Below are 19884 nucleotides of genomic sequence, written 5' to 3'. Positions count from 1 at the left end.
CCACACCATAACACACCATAACACACCACACCACACCACACCACACACCAAACCACTCCACACCACACCACACTACACCACACCACACCACACACCAAACCACTCCACACCACACCATACCACACCACACCACACACCAAACCACTCCACACCACACCACACTATACCACACCACACCACACCACACCACACCACACCACACCATACCACACCACACCACACACCAAACCACTCCACACCACACCACACCACACCACACCACACCACACCACACACCAAACCACTCCACACCACACCACACCACACCACACCACACCACACCACACCATACCACACCACACCACACACCAAACCACTCCACACCACACCACACCACACCACACCACACCACACCACACACCAAACCACTCCACACCACACCACACCACACCACACCACACCACACACCAAACCACTCCACACCACACCACACCACACCACACCACACCACACCATACCACACCACACCGCACTACACCACACCACACCACTCCACACCTCACCACACCACACCACTCCACACCAAACCACACCACACCATACCACACCATAACACACCACACCACACCACACCAAACCACAGCACACCACACCCCACCACAGCAGGGTCTAAGTGTGTGACGAGACATGAATGTAACGGGACCTCGGGGTCACGTAACCTCGAGTGTCACGTGACCTCAGTGTACTGGGGACCAGGTCAGTGTACTGGGGACCAGGTCAGTGTACTCACTCCTGTTCTCCACCAGTACATCACCACCACCACCACACACAACTCCCCCACGATTCCGTCACACGAAAAGTCCCCTGCACCACTAACATATACGTGGGGGGGGGGGGGGGGGGTGTTAGGATGACCTTTGACCTGCCGGTACGTATAGTCTTGTACAGGGGGTTTTGACCTCCTTGTCTCCTCCCACGTCTTCTTGCATTTTCCATTTCTTTATGTCTTATCCTTCAGTCGTATATTTTCTTGTCCCCAAGATGGCAGAGCATGTGTGTGTGTGTGTGTGTGTGTGTGTGTGTGTGTGTGTGTGTTCGTCTGGGGACCCAGGATGGGGGGGGGGGTGGAAGGGGAGGGCAGGGGTGGGGGAAGAATACAATATTTGTAACAGCTTTTTTTTTCCCCACTGCATCAGTTGTAGTGGGTTACCCTCCCCCGGGATGTGTTGCCTGGGTGGAGGAGGGCTGGCTCCACTGTGGGTGATCACCCTCCCTCCCTCCCTCCCTCCCTCCCTCCCTTTGTCGAGCATCAAGCTTCCCTCCCTCCCTCCCTCCCTTTGTCGAGCATCAAGCTTCCCTCCCTCCCTCCCTCCCTCCCCTCCCTCCCTCCCTCCCTCCCCTCCCTCCCTCCCTCCCTCCCTCCCTTTGTCGAGCATCAAGCTTCCCTCTTTTGGTTACGAAATGACGTTTTGAGCTTTTTAATAACCTCTCCCCTCCTCTTAGGCAGTCGATGGTATCTGAAGCCCTAACGACCAGCCTACCATTCATCCTCACCTCTGACACCATTACAGGCTGGTGAAACAACCCCCATTTGATAGTTTTTTTTTCCCACCATATTTTGCCTCCCGTCTCCACGAAGATGGCGCGCGGGTGTCCAACCTCCCACACCCACCCGCCACACTCACCCACACCCACCCGCCACACTCACCCACACCCACACCAACCCTTCAAGCTTCGTCAATCGTGCATCACCAGGTTGGAGAACACATGACAGCAATCATAACCTGGTAATGTTGTAGACTCTTATCACAACATGGGACATGAGAGGGTCGTCTTCCCTGACAACCTTACCTACAACCATGGCGGTGGTGGGTCTGTGGTTGTAGTCATTCCAGTGTCAGCGCCTCACTCCGCTCGTTCTGCTACGGGAGAGAGAGAGAGAGAGAGAGAGAGAGAGAGAGAGAGAGAGAGAGAGAGAGAGAGAGAGAGAGAGAGAGTCAACGACATCGGGGGTGAAGGTAGTTTTCATCTTTAAGATAATCTTTGTCTTCAGCAGAATGGGGTTAATTGAGGTTTTAATGAGGGCTGGCTGGATGAATGATGCACTGAGGAAATATATATATATATATATATATATATATATATATATATATATATATATATATATATATATATATATTATATATCATACTTAAGCGATGTTTCCCGCGACAGCGAGGTAGCACCAGGAAATACATATATATACATATGCATACACAGTACACAGACATATATACACATATACACATGTCCATATTGATACTTGCTCGCCTTCATCCATTCCAGGCGCTACCCCCTCCCCACACGAATATAAATAGATCACCATCGCTGGTGCCGGGTGCAGTTAAGAACGGCGCCCAAGAGTGAAGTTTCTCGTGCAGGGAACACACACACACACAGACACACACACACACACACACACACACACAGACACACACACACACACACACACACACACACACACACACACAGACACACACACACACACACAGTGGGTTACCTGGAGGTAGGGAGCGACGCCTCCCCTCCTGTATGCAACTTTCCGACGGTGGTTTCTCCCGAACTATACATCACGGATGTCAGCCTGGCTCAGGTGGGGTGAGGCCTCCCGAGGGAAGGTTAACAGACACGGAAGATTAATCGTTACACACACACACACACACACACACACACACACACACACACACACACACACACACACACACACAAATGTATACATATGTTATTTGTTTATTTACTCTAGGATTACCTAACGACCAATTTCTGTGAAAGAGCCCTTGTGTTATTCAGGACGATTCTAAAGGCTCTCCTGCCTCCTCGGGCTGCGCTCCTTCCAGTAGCAGGGAAATGGAGACTCCTTTAGTGCGAGAAGGTCCTTGACGAGATGTTACTCCCAGTGATAAAGCCTTGCCAAAAGTTTAACTTTACACTTGTGGTGTAACCTCAAGCAGGCGGAGTCAAGTATATATATATATATATATATATATATATATATATATATATATATATATATACACATGTGTTTGTGTGTGTGTGTGTGTTTGTGTGTGTGTTTGTGTGTGTGTGTGTGTGTGTGTGTGTGTGTGTGTGTGTGTGTGTGCGTGTTAGAATGGAGAAAACCATGAGAAAGAAATGTTTGGCCGGTGTAGATAGAGTGGAAGAAGTAACTCACAACAAATGGAGCGGAACAGAACATAAAGATAAGCGAATCTGACAGGAACAGGAAAGAGAGAGAGAGAGAGAGAGAGAGAGAGAGAGAGAGAGAGAGAGAGAGAGGAATGCATGAAGATAGATGAAAAGATACGAAGAAGGCAAGGAAATTGGAGGAACGTTATGAGGAAAGTAAAAAGAAAATGAAGAATGGATACGAAGTGATAATTTAGAAATTGGTGGAAGGTTTTGGTGGCACAGTGGGTTAATGACAGGAGGGCGGATGAGCGCCATTGTGGGCTGATGTGTGCAGGTTCCTCCACTCACAAATGGCTGGCCCAGGTCACACGACCGCTCTGGTCGTACTGCATTGCGCGAGGGTCGTTCCGTCGTGTTCAAGGGTCGTGCCAACGTTCTAAAGGGTTGTTTCGTCGTGTTCAAGGGTCGTTCGAACGTTTTAAAAGGCTGATTCAGTCGTATTCAAGGGTCGATTCAGTCGTGTTCAGTGGTCGTACGACGTCAAGCCGTCGTGTTCAACGGTCGTACCGTCGTGCTCAAGGATTTCAGAGCGAGGATCACATCTGTTCACAGCTCATAAATTCCTTGAAGGATATTATACACATTCTCGACACAGAACACGTACCTTAGATTTCACTTTACATCTGACCTCTGACCTGTGTTAGAAGATACACTTTCAAAGCATCTCGCTTCTCCTCGCGGCTCTCACAGCTACTTCTCATGTCTCAAGGTTTCACATCAGGTCTCGTCACTTCCCTAGTCAACTACCCCTCCTCTTCCACCTTATCCTTCTCCTCCCCCTCCGCCCCCTTCCCTTCCTCCTTCGCCCCTCCCCTTCCCTTCGCCTCCCTTCCCCTCCCTGAACAAAACAGGAAATCTAAACTCTCTCCACGTTTGGAGTGGAGTTGTAGCCATTCCTCCGCGTGCGGAAACCAAGGCTTCTCATTCCCTCCATCACTGTGGGGGCTCTTGAAAGCGAAAATCCTGGTCCTGTCGCCCCGGATCGGTCCTCTCCTCTCCCTCTCCCACTCCATCCCTCTTCCTAGGAGGCGAGTGCGATTGTATCGCCATCCACAGAAAATCTGGTCGGGGGGTGTGGGGTGCGTGGGTGGGTGTGTTCGACGTCGCTCACAGGGAAGAACGCGCCCCAGTGGCAAACACAAAACCCCCGCCTGTCACTGTTGGTATTTTTAGTCTCCATTTGCATGGCTGCGCGAGGATGTAGAGCGACAATGAACGCTGTATTTGCCCTGATCTACGGCGCACAGCCTGGCAGATTCATAGGGCCAGTTGTGCGAGAGAGAGAGAGGGAGGAGGAGGAGGGAGGAATGGAGTGAAGTTCGTCGCGCGCGCCTGGAGGAGGTAATGATCATATCTCCTTCTTCAGGAAGCGATCGTCCAGATGCGGGGGAGGTGTCTTGTCGAAGTGGAAGCAGCCTCGGGCGATAAGAGGCGGATTTCATATGGGGCGAGTTGGTCGTTATCTCATATCTATCATGTGGAGATGTGGGCCGTGTGGCGTTCAGTCTCCAGGTTCCCTGTGAGGTTGAGGACCGAACGTCTTCTCGCGTTTCCCGAAGAATTAGAAATTCTGGCTCGATTTGCTCCTCCGTGTGTGTGTGTGTGTGTGTGTGTGTGTGTGTGTGTGTGTGTGTGTGTGTGTTCCGATAGGCTTCAGGACATAAGAACACAGCGGATCACTTGGGATTAGGGAGGAACGGGAAGCCGCTTTTAGATTCGAGCACTATCTTTGTTTATAAATGGGAGGAGGAGGAGTTCTCCAGCCAGCCAGCCTTCTTCCACGGACGTCGCTGCTACACACGGTGTAGGTTTGGTTGTGTGGAACTTTGGGGTCATTGGAGGGTTATAGCTTCGTCTCAGGTTAACCCTCGTATGGTGATGGATAGTCGCAATACATAGAGCCAGAGTCTCTCTCTCTCTCTCTCTCTCTCTCTCTCTCTCTCTCTCTCTCTCTCTCTCTCTCTCTCTCTCTCTCTCTCTCTTTCTCTCCTCTACTCGAACCTGGATGGAGAACGCAAACAGTCCCAGCCAGAGAGAAGAAGCGCTGGTGGTAAAAGACTCATCTATTTACTCTTCCCCCCCCCCTCTCTCTCTCTCTCTCTCTCTCTCTCTCTCTCTCTCTCTCTCTCTCTCTCGCCTCGTGTGAGAGAGAGCCAGGCATACCATCAGTGCCACTAGAGCTACGCGTTACGTTCATTATTCATACGCCTGATCAGGGGTGGGAGAGATGAGTGCTTATCTCTCTCGAGAGAGAGACTCTATGTATGTATATCTTCGTTTTTTTTTAATGTGTCAGGTCGAGTCGATATATATATATGTATTTTTCCCACGTCAATACGCACGTTTAAAGGTCAAGATATAAACGATTGGACTGGTAATTAGTACTTGTTGGAGGTGAGTCGTGTTGGTTGGGAGAGTGAGTGGCTGTAAGGAATTAGTGTGTGTATGTGTGTGTGTGTGTGTGTGTGTCTGTTTAGTGAGTGAGTGAGTCAGTACGACTATTCTAGTCACTGGTAGTTAGTTAGTCCTGTACTTAGCGACTTGAGTCAGTCAGGTATATATATATATATATATATATATATATATATATATATATATATATATATATATATATATATATGTACATATATATATATATATATATATATATATATATATATATATATATATATATATATATATATATATATATATATATGTATATATGTATTACCTACACTTAAGCGTCCGTCATGTTGAGGACGACAGTGTAGCCAGCCATCTTGAGGACGACCCCTTCAACCAGCCACTTCGAGGACGACGTCGCTAACCACTTAACGAGCTTGTTAACGAACCCGGAGATGATGACCCCGCGCCACAGGAAGCCACCTCGGGGGCCCAATCATAGGATGACCCCCCCCCCACCGCCCCTCCCCCACTCCCTCCCATGGTTGACCTCCCCATATATGACCTGTAACCTCCCCCTCCCTCCCCCTCCCTCCCCCTCCCTCCATCATCCCCCCCTCCCCCCACCCCCCGGAACCCACCCCCGGTAAGAAGGGCGTCACGTGTGCAAATAGTGTCATATTACTTGATGATTACATAGTCTTGGAGGGGGGGGGGGGACTCGCAGCCTTATGCCTGGGCGCCAGAGGGGCGATCTTAGTTTCCCAAGATAGGGGGTAGGGGGGGGTAGGGTGTCGCTGACCTTGGGGGGGGTAGGGGTAGGGGGGGTCATATAAGGTGCGATGGCACTATACTAATATGAGGAATTGGAGTGGGGCGGGGGGGGGGGGGAGGTGACGCGGGCCAAGACAGTGCTAAGGGCCGGCGAGCCTTAAGGGCGTGCGTCCAGCGCCCACGGGGAAGGATTTCCCGCCCATGGCGCCATGGGGGTGGGAGGAAATGTGCCAGGAATTTTTACTTTTTTGACGCGTAGGAGCGCGTATGATATATTAACCAGGTGGCCCCCGGGGAATGGGATCAAGGGCGAGAGAGAGAGAGAGAGAGAGAGAGAGAGGAGAGAGAGAGAGAGAGAGAGAGAGAGAGAGAGAGAGTGTGTGTGTGTGTGTGTGTGTGTGAAGTCACAGCCCAGCACCCCCCCCTTCCCCTTTCCCCCCACACACACACACTCTCACTCTCACTGTGAATTTACCTCCCTCATTACAGGTTTAAGTGTAATTAGGAACCGGAGGTTTAATTACAGGAAGTTGAGGTTAAAGGTGGGGGCGAGGGGGGAGGGGGGTGGAGGGGGAGGGGGGAGGAGGGGGGGGGGGAAGAGGGTTAGTCTATGCTCCTGTATCATGTGTCTGTTGGGGAGGTTACTGCATACGGAGCGTTGAGACGCAAAGAGAGAGAGAGAGAGAGAGAGAGAGAGAGAGAGAGAGAGAGAGAGAGAGAGAGAGAGATAATATACCTTAGTGGAGGGTGGGGTGTGGGAGGGGAAATTCCTTCGTAAGCGCCACTCTTGTGTGGCAACGACGCTGTACAATCGCTCTTACACAAGTCATCTCTTCCTAAACTTCTTCTCCTCCTCCTCCTCCTCCTCACTCACCCCCACTCCGTGTTGAGCGAGTGAGTGAGTGGCTTGCAAAGCAAGACTTCAAATTACCCGTAGTGTGTTTTTTTCTTCTTTTTTTTTCTAAGGCAGACGTGCGCTCTTGTAATGGCCCAGAAGTTTACTCTTGTTAGAGAGCCATACATATGTACGGAGAGAGAGAGAGAGAGAGAGAGAGAGAGAGAGAGAGAGAGAGAGAGAGAGAGAGAGAGAGGGAGAGAAATCCTTTGTTTTGGAGCCTGGGGTGGTGGGTGGTTGGGTGGGTGGGGGGGAGGTGGGTGATCTTGGCTGTTGGAGTGAGAGAGACAGATAGATAGATAGATAGATAGATAGATAGATAGAGATAGAGAGATGAGTATCCTTTTACTCTCTCTCTCTCTCTCTCTCTCTCCCCCTGACATCATTCACACGCTTCAAAACTTCTTATTTCCACAGTGGTGGATTTGATTTTTTTTTTAGGTGAATTTTTCTTTTTTTTCCGAGGTGGTCCCTTTTTCATTTTCATTCCTAAGTGGTCGTTTTTAAGATGGTGTTTCCTAAGGTGGTCATTTAAAGTGGGTGAGGGTCGTTTTTTTTATAGCGTTTTTTCGTTTTAGATGGTCGTTTTTTTATAGCGTTTTTTCGTTTTAGATGGTCGTTTTTTTGAAAGTGGAGATACTCTTTTAGTGGTCATTTTTTTTTAAAGGTGGATATTTTAAGGTAAGTCGTATTTGAAGGCAGTTTTTATTAAATGGTCTGTTTTAAAAGGTGGGCCTTTTTCAAGGTAACCATTTTTTTTAAGTGGTAATTTTCTCGGTGGTGTTTTGCTCCTTATCTCTCTATTCTACTACCTTTCCCCTGCCATATCAAAAATAGATAGACATATAGATAGATAGATAGATAGATAGATAGAATAACGACGATCAGCCTTTTTTTCCCCATCATATAAATTTAAATTTTTGAAAAAAAAATCAAATTTTTGAAATTTTAAATTCTATGGATATTTTTGAGTCACTTTTCCCTGACGTAGATTTTTGTTGATTCTCTTGATTTATGTATATACGTATTGTGTGTTTATTTGTTTGTTTGTTTGTTTTATGATATACAAGTTATTATTTATCCAAAATTGTGATTATTTATTTATTATGAGATTTGTCATTGAAAAAAACCCTTTTATTTCCCAATTTCGTGATGGGAAAGTAGTTCAAACAAAAGGACAAAAAGGACAGAATTCCTTTTAAAGAAAAGACATAGAAGAACCAATGACAAATCAGGAGCAAGACAGTGTTATTCTCCTCAAGGTGCGGTGTGTGACTACAGTGAGGGGGGGAAATAAGGGTCATCTGCCGGCAGTTATATACACGCGAGAAAAATACGAACAGGAAAACTGTCGCCATTTCAGGAAGGAGAAATTGGATAGTGAAAATACGATTTGGGATCGTTGCGTTATAGGGCGGGAGACGTCGTGAAGATGCTGACATTAGCGGCGCCCCGAAGTAAAAGGGGAGGAAAGAGGGAGAGAGCATGTAGAATAAAGGGAGGGAAGGAAGGTGTGAAATAAAGGGAGGGAGGGAGGGTGTATAAAGGGAGGGAAGGAAGGTGTGAAGTAAAGGGAGGGAGGGAGGGAGGGATGAAGAAGGGATGATAGAAAGGGAGGAGACACGAAACGAAGGAAGGAACAGAATTGTATGTATTCTCCCTTCGTCGCTGGTTACGCCCTAACCGCTTCCTGTGTAGCATTCAGACGCTGAACCTCTGAAAGCGAGAGGGAGAGAGAGAGAGAGCAGGCTGGGATACTGTCTTTCAGGAACTTCAGGAAACTCATGAGAAACACGGGCAAGCACTCACCACCGAAGCTCTGAAGGGAGAGCGGCCTGGAGACCGTCTTTCAGGAACTTCACGGTGTCTTAAGTATACAGACAGAAGAGCCGATCTTGAGAGAGAGAGAGAGTCCTCTGACGTAAGAGTGCAGTGGCAGCCAGGGTACCATCTTTCAGGGCTTCAGGAAGCAGAGAGAGAGAGAGAGAGAGAGAGAGAGAGATAGTAAGAGCCCACCTCACTGAAGTGCTGAAGCGACAGCACCCTGGCTCTACTGTCTTTCAGTGGTTTCAGGAGAATCCGAAGACCCTCAAATCCCTCTTGCTAGTAGGTCCACAAGGGAGAAGGGATAGAGAGGGGTGAGGAAGGGTCGGGGTGGTAGTTGAGGCAGGGAGAGGCAGGGAGAGGAAAATGATGCTAGGCAGGATAAATGCAAATGTTTACTCTCTCTCTTTTTTTTTTCCTCTCCCACCAGCCTCTGGGGTTATTCATAAAGAAGCTGGCGTTTGAAGTCAGCGAGGGAGAACGAGTTTAGGTAAAGACTCTGGACTCCCAACCCGAGACGACGACCACCCCCCCACAGTGTCTTTGGTCTGTGCTACCTACCTATCAACCCACCTCCCCTTTTTGGCTCAGACCACCTCATTGAGATGAGGTATAGATTACCACCCCCCTTTGGCTCGGAATACCTCCTTTAGGTAAAGACGTGAACTCTCAACTCAAAGACGACCCCCACAGTGTCTTTGGGCTGCACTACCCCCTTTGGCTTAGACTACCTCCTTTGGGTATAGAATGCACCTTTTCTCCTAGGTTACCCCCCCTATAGACTAACCCCTTTCTTCTGAACTTCCCCTCTATGGCTTAGAGTAACCCCTTTTGATCTTGACTACCCCTTATGGTCTAGTATATCCCCATAGGGGTAGAATACCCCCTTTGGTCTAGACTACCCCTTTTGGTCTGCAATACCTCAGTTGGTCAAGACTACCCGCTTTTGGCCTACACAACCTCCCCTTTATCCCTAGCTAGATCCTCCTATCGCACCTGACCTCCTTTAGATAAGCCCCTTTGACCTATTGGGTGTCCCTACCCACTTTGACCTAGTCCAACCCCTTTGGTCAGAGCTGCTGAACCCCCCGTCCTGCTGAGATAACTTCACCGCAGCAGATTACTCCTTTGGCCACGACAACTTTATCATTTCTTCATCAGGATAAATCGCAGTTAACCAACTTGGTTAAACCCCACTTTATCTTTTGGATTGGATCACCCCTTTACCCTCGACTACCACCATGCCCCTGGAACGCATTTTTACTGACGTTTTCTCTCGTCTTTTCAAAAGCCTCTTTGTTCCTCAGCAACCACTTTGGCCCAGATGAACCTCCTGGTTTGGTCAGCCCCTTTGGACTCCAAGAGGGAACTTTGTGCGTCCCAATTCGCGCGAGAAACAAAGGCTTTAATAACAATATCTCGCGTGGGGAAAAATGTTGTGAAATAAACATGTTGTATTTCGTTTGCGTAATCGCATAAGAACGTCCGGCGTTGTATTCCCCAGGAAGTATTGCACCACGTACACAGGTATTCCTCTTACCATCCTGGATCAAAAAAAGGTACAAGAAGAAGAAGAAGAAGAAGAAGAAGAAGAAGAAGACGAAGGAGAAGAAGACGAAGGCGAAGAAGAAGAAGAAGGAGAAGAGGAAGAAGATTTTTTTCATTTTTCTCATATAAAAGCGAATGAACATGAGTTAATGAGGTCATTTGGATTTCATCTTTTGAAAACATTTTCGAGATATTTCTTTTGGTATTTATGTAGTCAGAGTTTCTTTCATCCAAGTCACAGTTTATACTTTATATATATATATATATATATATATATATATATATATATATATATATATATATATATATATATATGTAAATTGGTGCCTTCCAGCTTCCATTCCTTGGCTTGAGTGCCTAGCTGGTGGTCTTGTCCTGGAAAACATATGAAGGTAGATGCGTCCAGTCTCCTCCTGCTGCTGCTGCTGCTGCTGCTGCTGCTGCTGCTCCTCCTCCTCCTCCTCCTCCTCCTCCTCCTCCTCCTCCTCCTCCTCCTCCTCACACTGAAGAGGTTTCCTCTGACAACAATCCTCTTGTATGGGTCCTTCACGACCCCTCTGTCACCCTCGCCTGGGCCCTTGTGTTGGTCTGTCCATTTTAGTTCAGTCAGCCCTTCCTTCTCTCCCTTCCTGACTGATATATATATATATATATATATATATATATATATATATATATATATATATATATATATATATATATATATGTATATATATATATATATATATATATATATATATATATATATATATATATATATATATATATATATATATATATATAATTTTTTTTCATTATGAATATTTAAAGGTCTCAAAATTTTTTGCTATAGTGATTCTCGTCATTATTATTATTATTATTATTATTATTATTATTATTATTATTGAGATATGGGGCTTTATAGATAGACAGATAGATAGATAGATTGGCAGATGATGAGATAGAGAAAAGCTGAATTAGGCAGACAGACAAAAATTATATTCCAGGATACCAAAAAAACAAACAAACAAACAAACAAAGAAACCTATGAATGAATTTCTTTCATTCTTTCATCCTGAAGGTCGGGGCAATACGTGTAGTAATCACCGTCTCCACGACATGCGTAAAGTGATTTGCAAAAAAATTCATTGACGCAACCACGCGAAATCCCATTTTTTTTTTTCCTTTCACAAACCACCACAAATTGCTCAAAGGGCTCAGGATTGTATTAGCCAGTGTGCGTGTGTGTGTGTGTGTGTGTGTGTGTGTGTGTGTGTGTATGTGTGTGTGTCTATATATTCCCCCCCCCCCCCCCCCCTCCCCCCACCTCCTCCTTCCTGGGATTCGAACCTGTCCTCAGAATTTGAACAAGGAATTCGTATTTGGGGAGGGTTTAGTGGCTGGGAGGCAGTTCGTATACCTTTATCTCCACTGTGCTTTACCTGACGTAGGTGGGATCAGTGTCATAATTTGATGTGTTGTAGGTGGGGCTGGTAGGTGGTGTTGTGGGTGGGTCGGGTTGTATGTGTTGTAAGTAATGCTTTTACGTGGTTAAGTTGTATGGGTTGTACACATTGCTCTACTTGTTCTAACTGATGCTGGCTGGTATGAGTTATGGGTTATGCTGCATGTGTCGTAAATAATGCTTTACGTGTTATAACTAATGCTGCATGTTGTTGTTGGCGGTATTGTAAGTGTGATTGATACTGGTGTACGTGTTATGATGAATGCTGGTGCATGGTATGGGTCATGCTATATGCTGTTATAGGTCATGCTAAATGCTGTTATAGGTCATGCTATATGCTTCATGCTAATACGGGAATGGTTTTGGGGGATGGTTAAGAGGAACATGTATTATATTATCACATTGAAAAAGAAAAAAATCCTAGGAATATAATAATGTTTTTCCTCCTCGTGTGTGTGTGTGTGTGTGTGTGTGTGAGAGAGAGAGAGAGAGAGAGAGAGAGAGAGAGAGAGAGAGAGAGAGAGAGAGAGAGAGAGAGAGAATTACGTAGATACACAGACCACACAGACCCACAAGGTCTCAAGCGAGGTGGTCTGGCCCCACACGAGAGAGAGAGAGAGTGAGAGAGAGAGAGAGAGAGAGAGAGAGAGAGAGAGAGAGAGAGAGAGAGAGAGAGAGAGAGAGAGAGAGAGAGCATATTCCGATCACGATGTCTTCAGTTAACAGGTGATGTCACAGGTAAAAATGAAGTCCGTTGTCATATGCCCATAATGACGATGTCAACTGGTTGTTAATTAGAGGTCCTCAGTGTGATGAATAATGAATGACTCCGCCGTAAGAACTCATTAGGCCCAAAATTGATACGCGATGCGAAGAAGACATTTAGTAGGGAAAGATACCATTAATATTTACTGTAGAGTTTACCCTTAATTAGGATGAGGAGTAATTAGTAAAGGTATGAGATGTAATGAAGCAGGATAACGAGTAGTTAAGGATATCAGATGTGATTATGTAGGATAGCGAGTAGTTTGAGATATCAGATGCCATTAAGCAGGATAACAAGCAGTTAAAGATATCAGATATGATTAAGATGGATAAGTAGTAGTTAAAGATATCAAATGTAATTAAGTAAGAGAGCGAGTGGTTAAAGATAACGAGTAATTAGAAATATCAAATATAATTGTGCAGGATAACGAGTAGTTTAAGATATCAAATGTATGTAAGTAGAATGAATGGTAATTGGTAAAGATATCAAATGTAATTATGATATCGATTTTTTTTCCAGAGAGAAAAATGATTGTGAATATGAGACTGGTGATTGATAATGTAATTTAGGGACAAGAGGAAAATTATATGAGTCAGTATGAGTCATTTGAGTTAGTTTGAGTCAGTATGAGTCAATATGAGCCAGTATGAGTCAATATGAGTCAGTATGAGTCAATATGAGTCAGTATGAGTCAGTATGAGTCAGTATGAGTCAGTATGAGTCAATATGAGCCATTTTGAGTCAGTATGAGTCGATATGAGCCAGTATGAGTCAGTATGAGTCAGTATGAGTCAGTATGAGTCGATATGAGCCAGTATGAGTCAATATGAGTCAATATGAGTCAAAATGAGTCAGTATGAGTCAGTATGAGTCAGTATGAGTCAGTATGAGTCAATATGAGTCAATATGAGTCAAAATGAGTCAGTATGAGTCAGTATGAGTCAGTATGAGTCAGTATGAGTCAATATGAGCCATTTTGAGTCAGTATGAGTCGATATGAGCCAGTATGAGTCAGTATGAGTCAGTATGAGTCAGTATGAGTCGATATGAGCCAGTATGAGTCAATATGAGTCAATATGAGTCAAAATGAGTCAGTATGAGTCAGTATGAGTCAGTATGAGTCAGTATGAGTCAATATGAGTCAGGGTTTTCTCCAGACTGTAGGGGGTTGATGATAGTGATTAATGAGAAACTTCTTTTTTTTCTTTAATGTAATTAATGAGACGGGCTCTCATAAATTACCCTAGACTTCAAGGTAATCGTTTCTCACACGAGACAGAACTGATGGGAATTTCAAATATAATTCATCGGGTTCAAAATGTAATTTAGTCAGGATCATGCCATGAAGATGCTAAATGTAATCGTCTCAAATGCCGAATGTAATCATTTTATATCGAATGCTGTTGAAGGAATTCTCTCAAAGGAATTACAAAATTATTTTCTTGAAAAAAAATTATCTATTGAAGCGTTATCAGAAATGTCTATTAGCTACATCATCGATTTGCATAGTACAGTTAATAACTGCTTTTTCATATATATATATATATATATATATATATATATATATATATATATATATATATATGAAAATTTACGTGTGTATATATGTATATGTCTGCGTATGTATATGTACGTTGAAATGTATAGGCATGTATAGTGCGTGTGTGGGCGTTTATTCATATACATGAGTATGTGTGGGTTGGGTCATTCTTTCGTCTGTTTCCTTGCGCTACCTTGCTTACGCGGGAGACGGCAGCGATTGAGTATATATAATATATATACATATATATATATATATATATATATATATATATATATATATATTTATATATATATATATATATATATATATATATATATATATATATATATATATATATATATATAGAGAGAGAGAGAGAGAGAGAGAGAGAGAGAGAGAGAGAGAGAGAGAGAGAAACTCCTCCCTTTCCGCCCCCATGTATCGACATGTGTCTGTCTGGTGGAGGGGAAGAGCTGGACCATACATATATATTCCCTTCACGTGCCAGTTGGATAACAGTCTTCGGTACATCAATAAGAAAGAACCAGAGGAAAGTTTGTGTCCGAGAGAGAGACTCTCTCTCTCTCTCTCTCTCTCTCTCTCTCTCTCTCTCTCTCTCTCTCTCTCTCTCTCTCTCTCTCTTTCTTTCTCTTTCTCTCTCTCTCTCTCTCTCTCTCTCTCTCTCTCTCTTTCTTTCTCTTTCTCTTTCTCTCTCTGTTTCTCTCTCTCTCTCTCTCTCTCTCTCTCTCTCTTCTTTCTCTCTCTCTCTCTCTCTCCTCCCTCCATCGACACCACAACTTGCTTTAGCCCTTGTGCTCCACTTACCTCAGAGCGAGAGTAAAGTTAAATGATAGTGAAAAAAAAAAGATAAAAAAAGACAAAAGAATAAAAACTTAAAATGTTACTGTATTAATAGTAAGAGTCACTTATCACAGCGGAGTTGGACGTGGTAATGTCCTTTCGTAACCCTACTTATGTAAGTTGGATTTTATTTCTTCCTCCTTATTTTTTTGGCATGTTTCAAAAATAAAGAAACAGGAGAGAGAGAGAGAGAGAGAGAGAGAGAGAGAGAGAGAGAGAGAGAGAGAGAGAGAGAGAGGCGCGTGTTAAGAATCTTACCCATAATTTTGAGCGAGACTAACAAGGCAATTGTGTGTTCTTGCCAACGACAGCGTGTTAAGGTCTTGTAACGAGGAAGGGAGGGGAGGGGAGGGGGGGGTGTTGTCGCATTTTTATTTTCGTAAGACGCAGTAAAAAGATAAAATCTCTCTCTCTCTCTCTCTCTCTCTCTCTCTCTCTCTCTCTCTCTCTCTCTCTCTCTCTCTCTCTCTCTATATATATATATATATATATATATATATATATATATATATATATATGTATATATATATTTTTTTTCTTTGGTTTCGTAGTTATAATGAAGAGTTATTTGTTCAGTGTGTGTGTGTGTGTGTGTGTGTGTGTGTGTGTGTGTGTGTGTGTGTGTGTGTGTCTTAAAACATTTCTCTTTTCGTACCCCCCTTTTTTTTTTTTTACCTTGTTACGGGTCCTTGTTTGAGAGGGGACGTGTCTTCCTCTTTTCCCCGTCTAGTACCTGGGTGTCTAAGGGACGTGCGGATGGAAAATGGGAAAACTGGATGTTACTCATAGAGGAAGAGAGAAAATGAAAATGGGAAAACTAGATGTTGCTCATAGAAGAACAAGAGGGGAAAATGAAAATGGGAAAACTGGATGTTGCTCATAGAAGAAGAAGAGAGGAAAATGAAAATGGGAAAACTGGATGGTACTCATAGATGAAGAGGGGAAAATGAAAATGGGAAAACTGGATGGTACTCATAGGTGGAGAGGGGAAAATGAGAGACGAGGCGATACACTCCACTGGTTCCTCCCTCGGAAGATATTTGGAGAGGTTTGGAGGGTCTGGATCACCAAGTGCATTGTGGAGGAAAATGGTTCCTCAGGACGTACTTTCTTTCTCCATGACGTTCTCTGATATATATATATATATATATATATATATATATATATATATATATATATATATATATATATATATATATATATATATATTTTCCCATGGGTCCACGGGGAAAATGAAACACGATAAGTTCCCAAGTGCACTTTCGTGTCATAATCACATCATCAGGGAAGGCACAGGAGAAATATATATAAATTGATATACAACGAAGAGACGTAACTAGGACGCCATTTGGTAAACAAGTGATTGTCCAAGACAGACAACGAGCGTATCATAATAAACTTACCATGTGGACAAGAAGGTGAATTGTTGATGAAATTTGTTGACATTATATTACTCCCTTGTAGATTATGTGACTCGCTTTTTGAATATGCTACTCGCTTGTGGATTATATTACTTCCATATAGATTATGTTACTCGGTTGTACATTATATTACTTCCATGTAGATTATGTTACATTATGTTACTCGGTTGTGGATTATGTTACATTATGTTACTCGCTCGTAGATTATGTTACATTATGTTACTCGGTTGTAGATTATGTTACATTATGTTACTCGGTTGTAGATTATGTTACATTATGTTACTCGGTTGTGGATTATGTTACATTATGTTACTCGCTCGTAGATTATGTTACATTATGTTACTCGCTTGTAGATTATGTTACATTATGTTACTCGGTTGTGGATTATGTTACATTATGTTACTCGCTTGTAGATTATGTTACATTATGTTACTCGTTTGTAGATTATGTTACATTATGTTACTCGGTTGTAGATTATGTTACATTATGTTACTCGCTTGTAGATTATGTTACATTATGTTACTCGCTTGTAGATTATGTTACATTATGTTACTCGCTTGTAGATTATGTTACATTATGTTACTCGCTTGTAGATTATGTTACATTATGTTACTCGCTTGTAGATTATGTTACATTATGTTACTCGCTTGTAGATTATGTTACATTATGTTACTCGCTTGTAGATTATGTTACATTATGTTACTCGCTTGTAGATTATGTTACATTATGTTACTCGCTTGTAGATTATGTTACATTATGTTACTCGCTTGTAGATTATGTTACATTATGTTACTCGGACATTATGTTACTCGGTTGTAGATTATGTTACATTATGTTACTCGCTTGTAGATTATGTTACATTATGTTACTCGGTTGTAGATTATGTTACATTATGTTACTCGCTTGTAGATTATGTTACATTATGTTACTCGCTTGTAGATTATGTTACATTATGTTACTCGCTTGTAGATTATGTTACATTATGTTACTCGCTTGTAGATTATGTTACATTATGTTACTCGGACATTATGTTACTCGGTTGTAGATTATGTTACATTATGTTACTCGGTTGTAGATTATGTTAGTCCCTTTGAGCCACGAATTTAGTTCAATTGTTATTTCCCTTTTTTCCAGAGTTTGTTATCTATGTAAAGAGAAATTCCCCACAGGGGTAATACACTCGAGTGCAATTTAGAAATTTAGAAAAAAAAGTCACATTAGAGCCGCGGAGGTGTGTGTGTGTGTGTGTGTGTGTGTGTGTGTGTGTGTGTGTGTGTGTGTGTGTGTGTGTGGTGTGTGTGTGTGTGTGTCTGTGTGTGTGTGTGTATTACAACTGCTCTCCCTTACCCCCCCCCCACAACCCTCACCATCACGTCTACCACACCACTCAACCCACCCACAACACCATCATCACTAGTTTACGTCAACCACCACAACTACTCCAACCACAACCACAACCACCACAACCACAACCACCACAACCACAACCACCACAACCACAACCACAACCACCACAACCACAACCACCACAACCACCACAACCACAACCACAACTACTCCCACCACAACCACAACCACCACAACCACCACAACCACAACCACAACCACCACAACCACAACCACAACCACCACAACTACTCCCACCACATTCACAACCACCACAACCACAACCACAACAACCACAACCACAACAACCACAACCACCACAACCACAACCACCTGGCCAGGGCAGAGCGGCCGCCTCGTTCCACGGATTACAGGAAAAAAAAACACCCGACGAGCGCATGGTAATATTTTTTTTTCTCGGGGGCAAACAGACAGAGAGAGAGAGAGAGAGAGAGAGAGAGAGAGAGAGAGAGAGAGAGAGAGAGAGAGAGAGAGAGAGAGAGCTGGAGATATTTCATGCAGTAATTTATGGCAGAGGTGTGTGTGTGTGTGTGTGTGTGTGTGTGTGCCGGCTCCCCCCCACCTCCGTCCCTCACCTGGGGGTAATGAGAACCGTGAGAGATGGACACTAAAAGATGTTTTATTCGCTTTGTTTCCGTAATGTATTCCACGCCATGTTGCTCTGTAGGCGAGGAGGTATTGCTCTGTGTGTGTGTGTGTAAGTGAGAGAGAGAGAGAGAGAGAGAGAGAGAGAGAGAGAGAGAGAGAGAGAGAGAGAGAGAGAGAGAGAGAGAAGGGTGGGGCAGGTGTGGCATGGGGTGGACCTGACCTGCGGTGTTGGTGATGGGCGTGGTAGTGATTTGGAAAGTGGTGGTCTTGTGTTGGGTAGGTGGGTGCGTAGGTGAGGTGGCGAGGTGGTGAGGTGAGGAGGTGAGGTGAGGAGGTGGTGGGTGTTGCTCGTGGTGTAGGTGGTGGTGGAGGAGGAGCAGCAGCAAGCATCTGTAACAGGAGGAAGAGGAGGAGGAGCAGTTGGAGGAGCAGTAGCTCCCCCCTCCTCCTCCTCCTCCTCCACCTCCTCCTTCCTCTCTCACGTCAAAAGGAAAAAGGTGATTGACATGCCTGGTGGCTGGCACGTCTGCTGGCGTTGTATGGAGCACCGAGCATGTGTGTGTGTGTGTGTGTGTGTGTGCTTTTTCAGGCTCGGGAGTTTCTCGGTACTGGAAACTTTCCGACGTTAAGAAGTTGGTTTGGAATTGTTTCAGGCTTGGGAAGGTGATTTAAGTCGAGCAACTTAGAGATTAGATTAGATTAGATTAGATTAGATTAGAGTCGTCATGGTTCTGGGGGGAGGGGGGGTTGCCTCTGTCTGTGTATACACACACACACACACACACACACACACACACACACGTATCTATCGCGCTGGCAGTAGACGATGATAAGTGGAATAGATAGTGTTACGTTGTGGCCGGATTGTGATTCGTTCGTTGTTTGCCTTCGTAGCGAAGGATGTTGTGGGGGTGGGAGGGGGGTGGGTGGCGGTCAAGGGTTCAAAGGGATGTATGGTTTGGGTATCGGGTACTTGGGTGTTACCGGGCTCAGCCTGCGAGTGGGTAAAGAGGCCACCTCGGGGCTTGAGACATGCCAGGGGATGTTGATATTCCAGGAAGACAAGGAAAAAAAAAAATATATAACTTAACTTCATGTCTATTTTGAGATGTTGTTGTTTACATGTTGCGTGCGACGGTACGACGACGGTTAAGAAGACGACTTGCTCTTGCGTACGACCGTATACGACTCTTGTGCACGAGGGCACGACCCTTCGTTACGACGTTGTACGACCTCTCCGAC

This window comes from Panulirus ornatus, chromosome 63 (genome assembly GCF_036320965.1).
Source record: "Panulirus ornatus isolate Po-2019 chromosome 63, ASM3632096v1, whole genome shotgun sequence".
Taxonomy (NCBI): domain Eukaryota; kingdom Metazoa; phylum Arthropoda; class Malacostraca; order Decapoda; family Palinuridae; genus Panulirus; species Panulirus ornatus.
Note: the sequence above shows the minus strand (reverse complement) of the source record.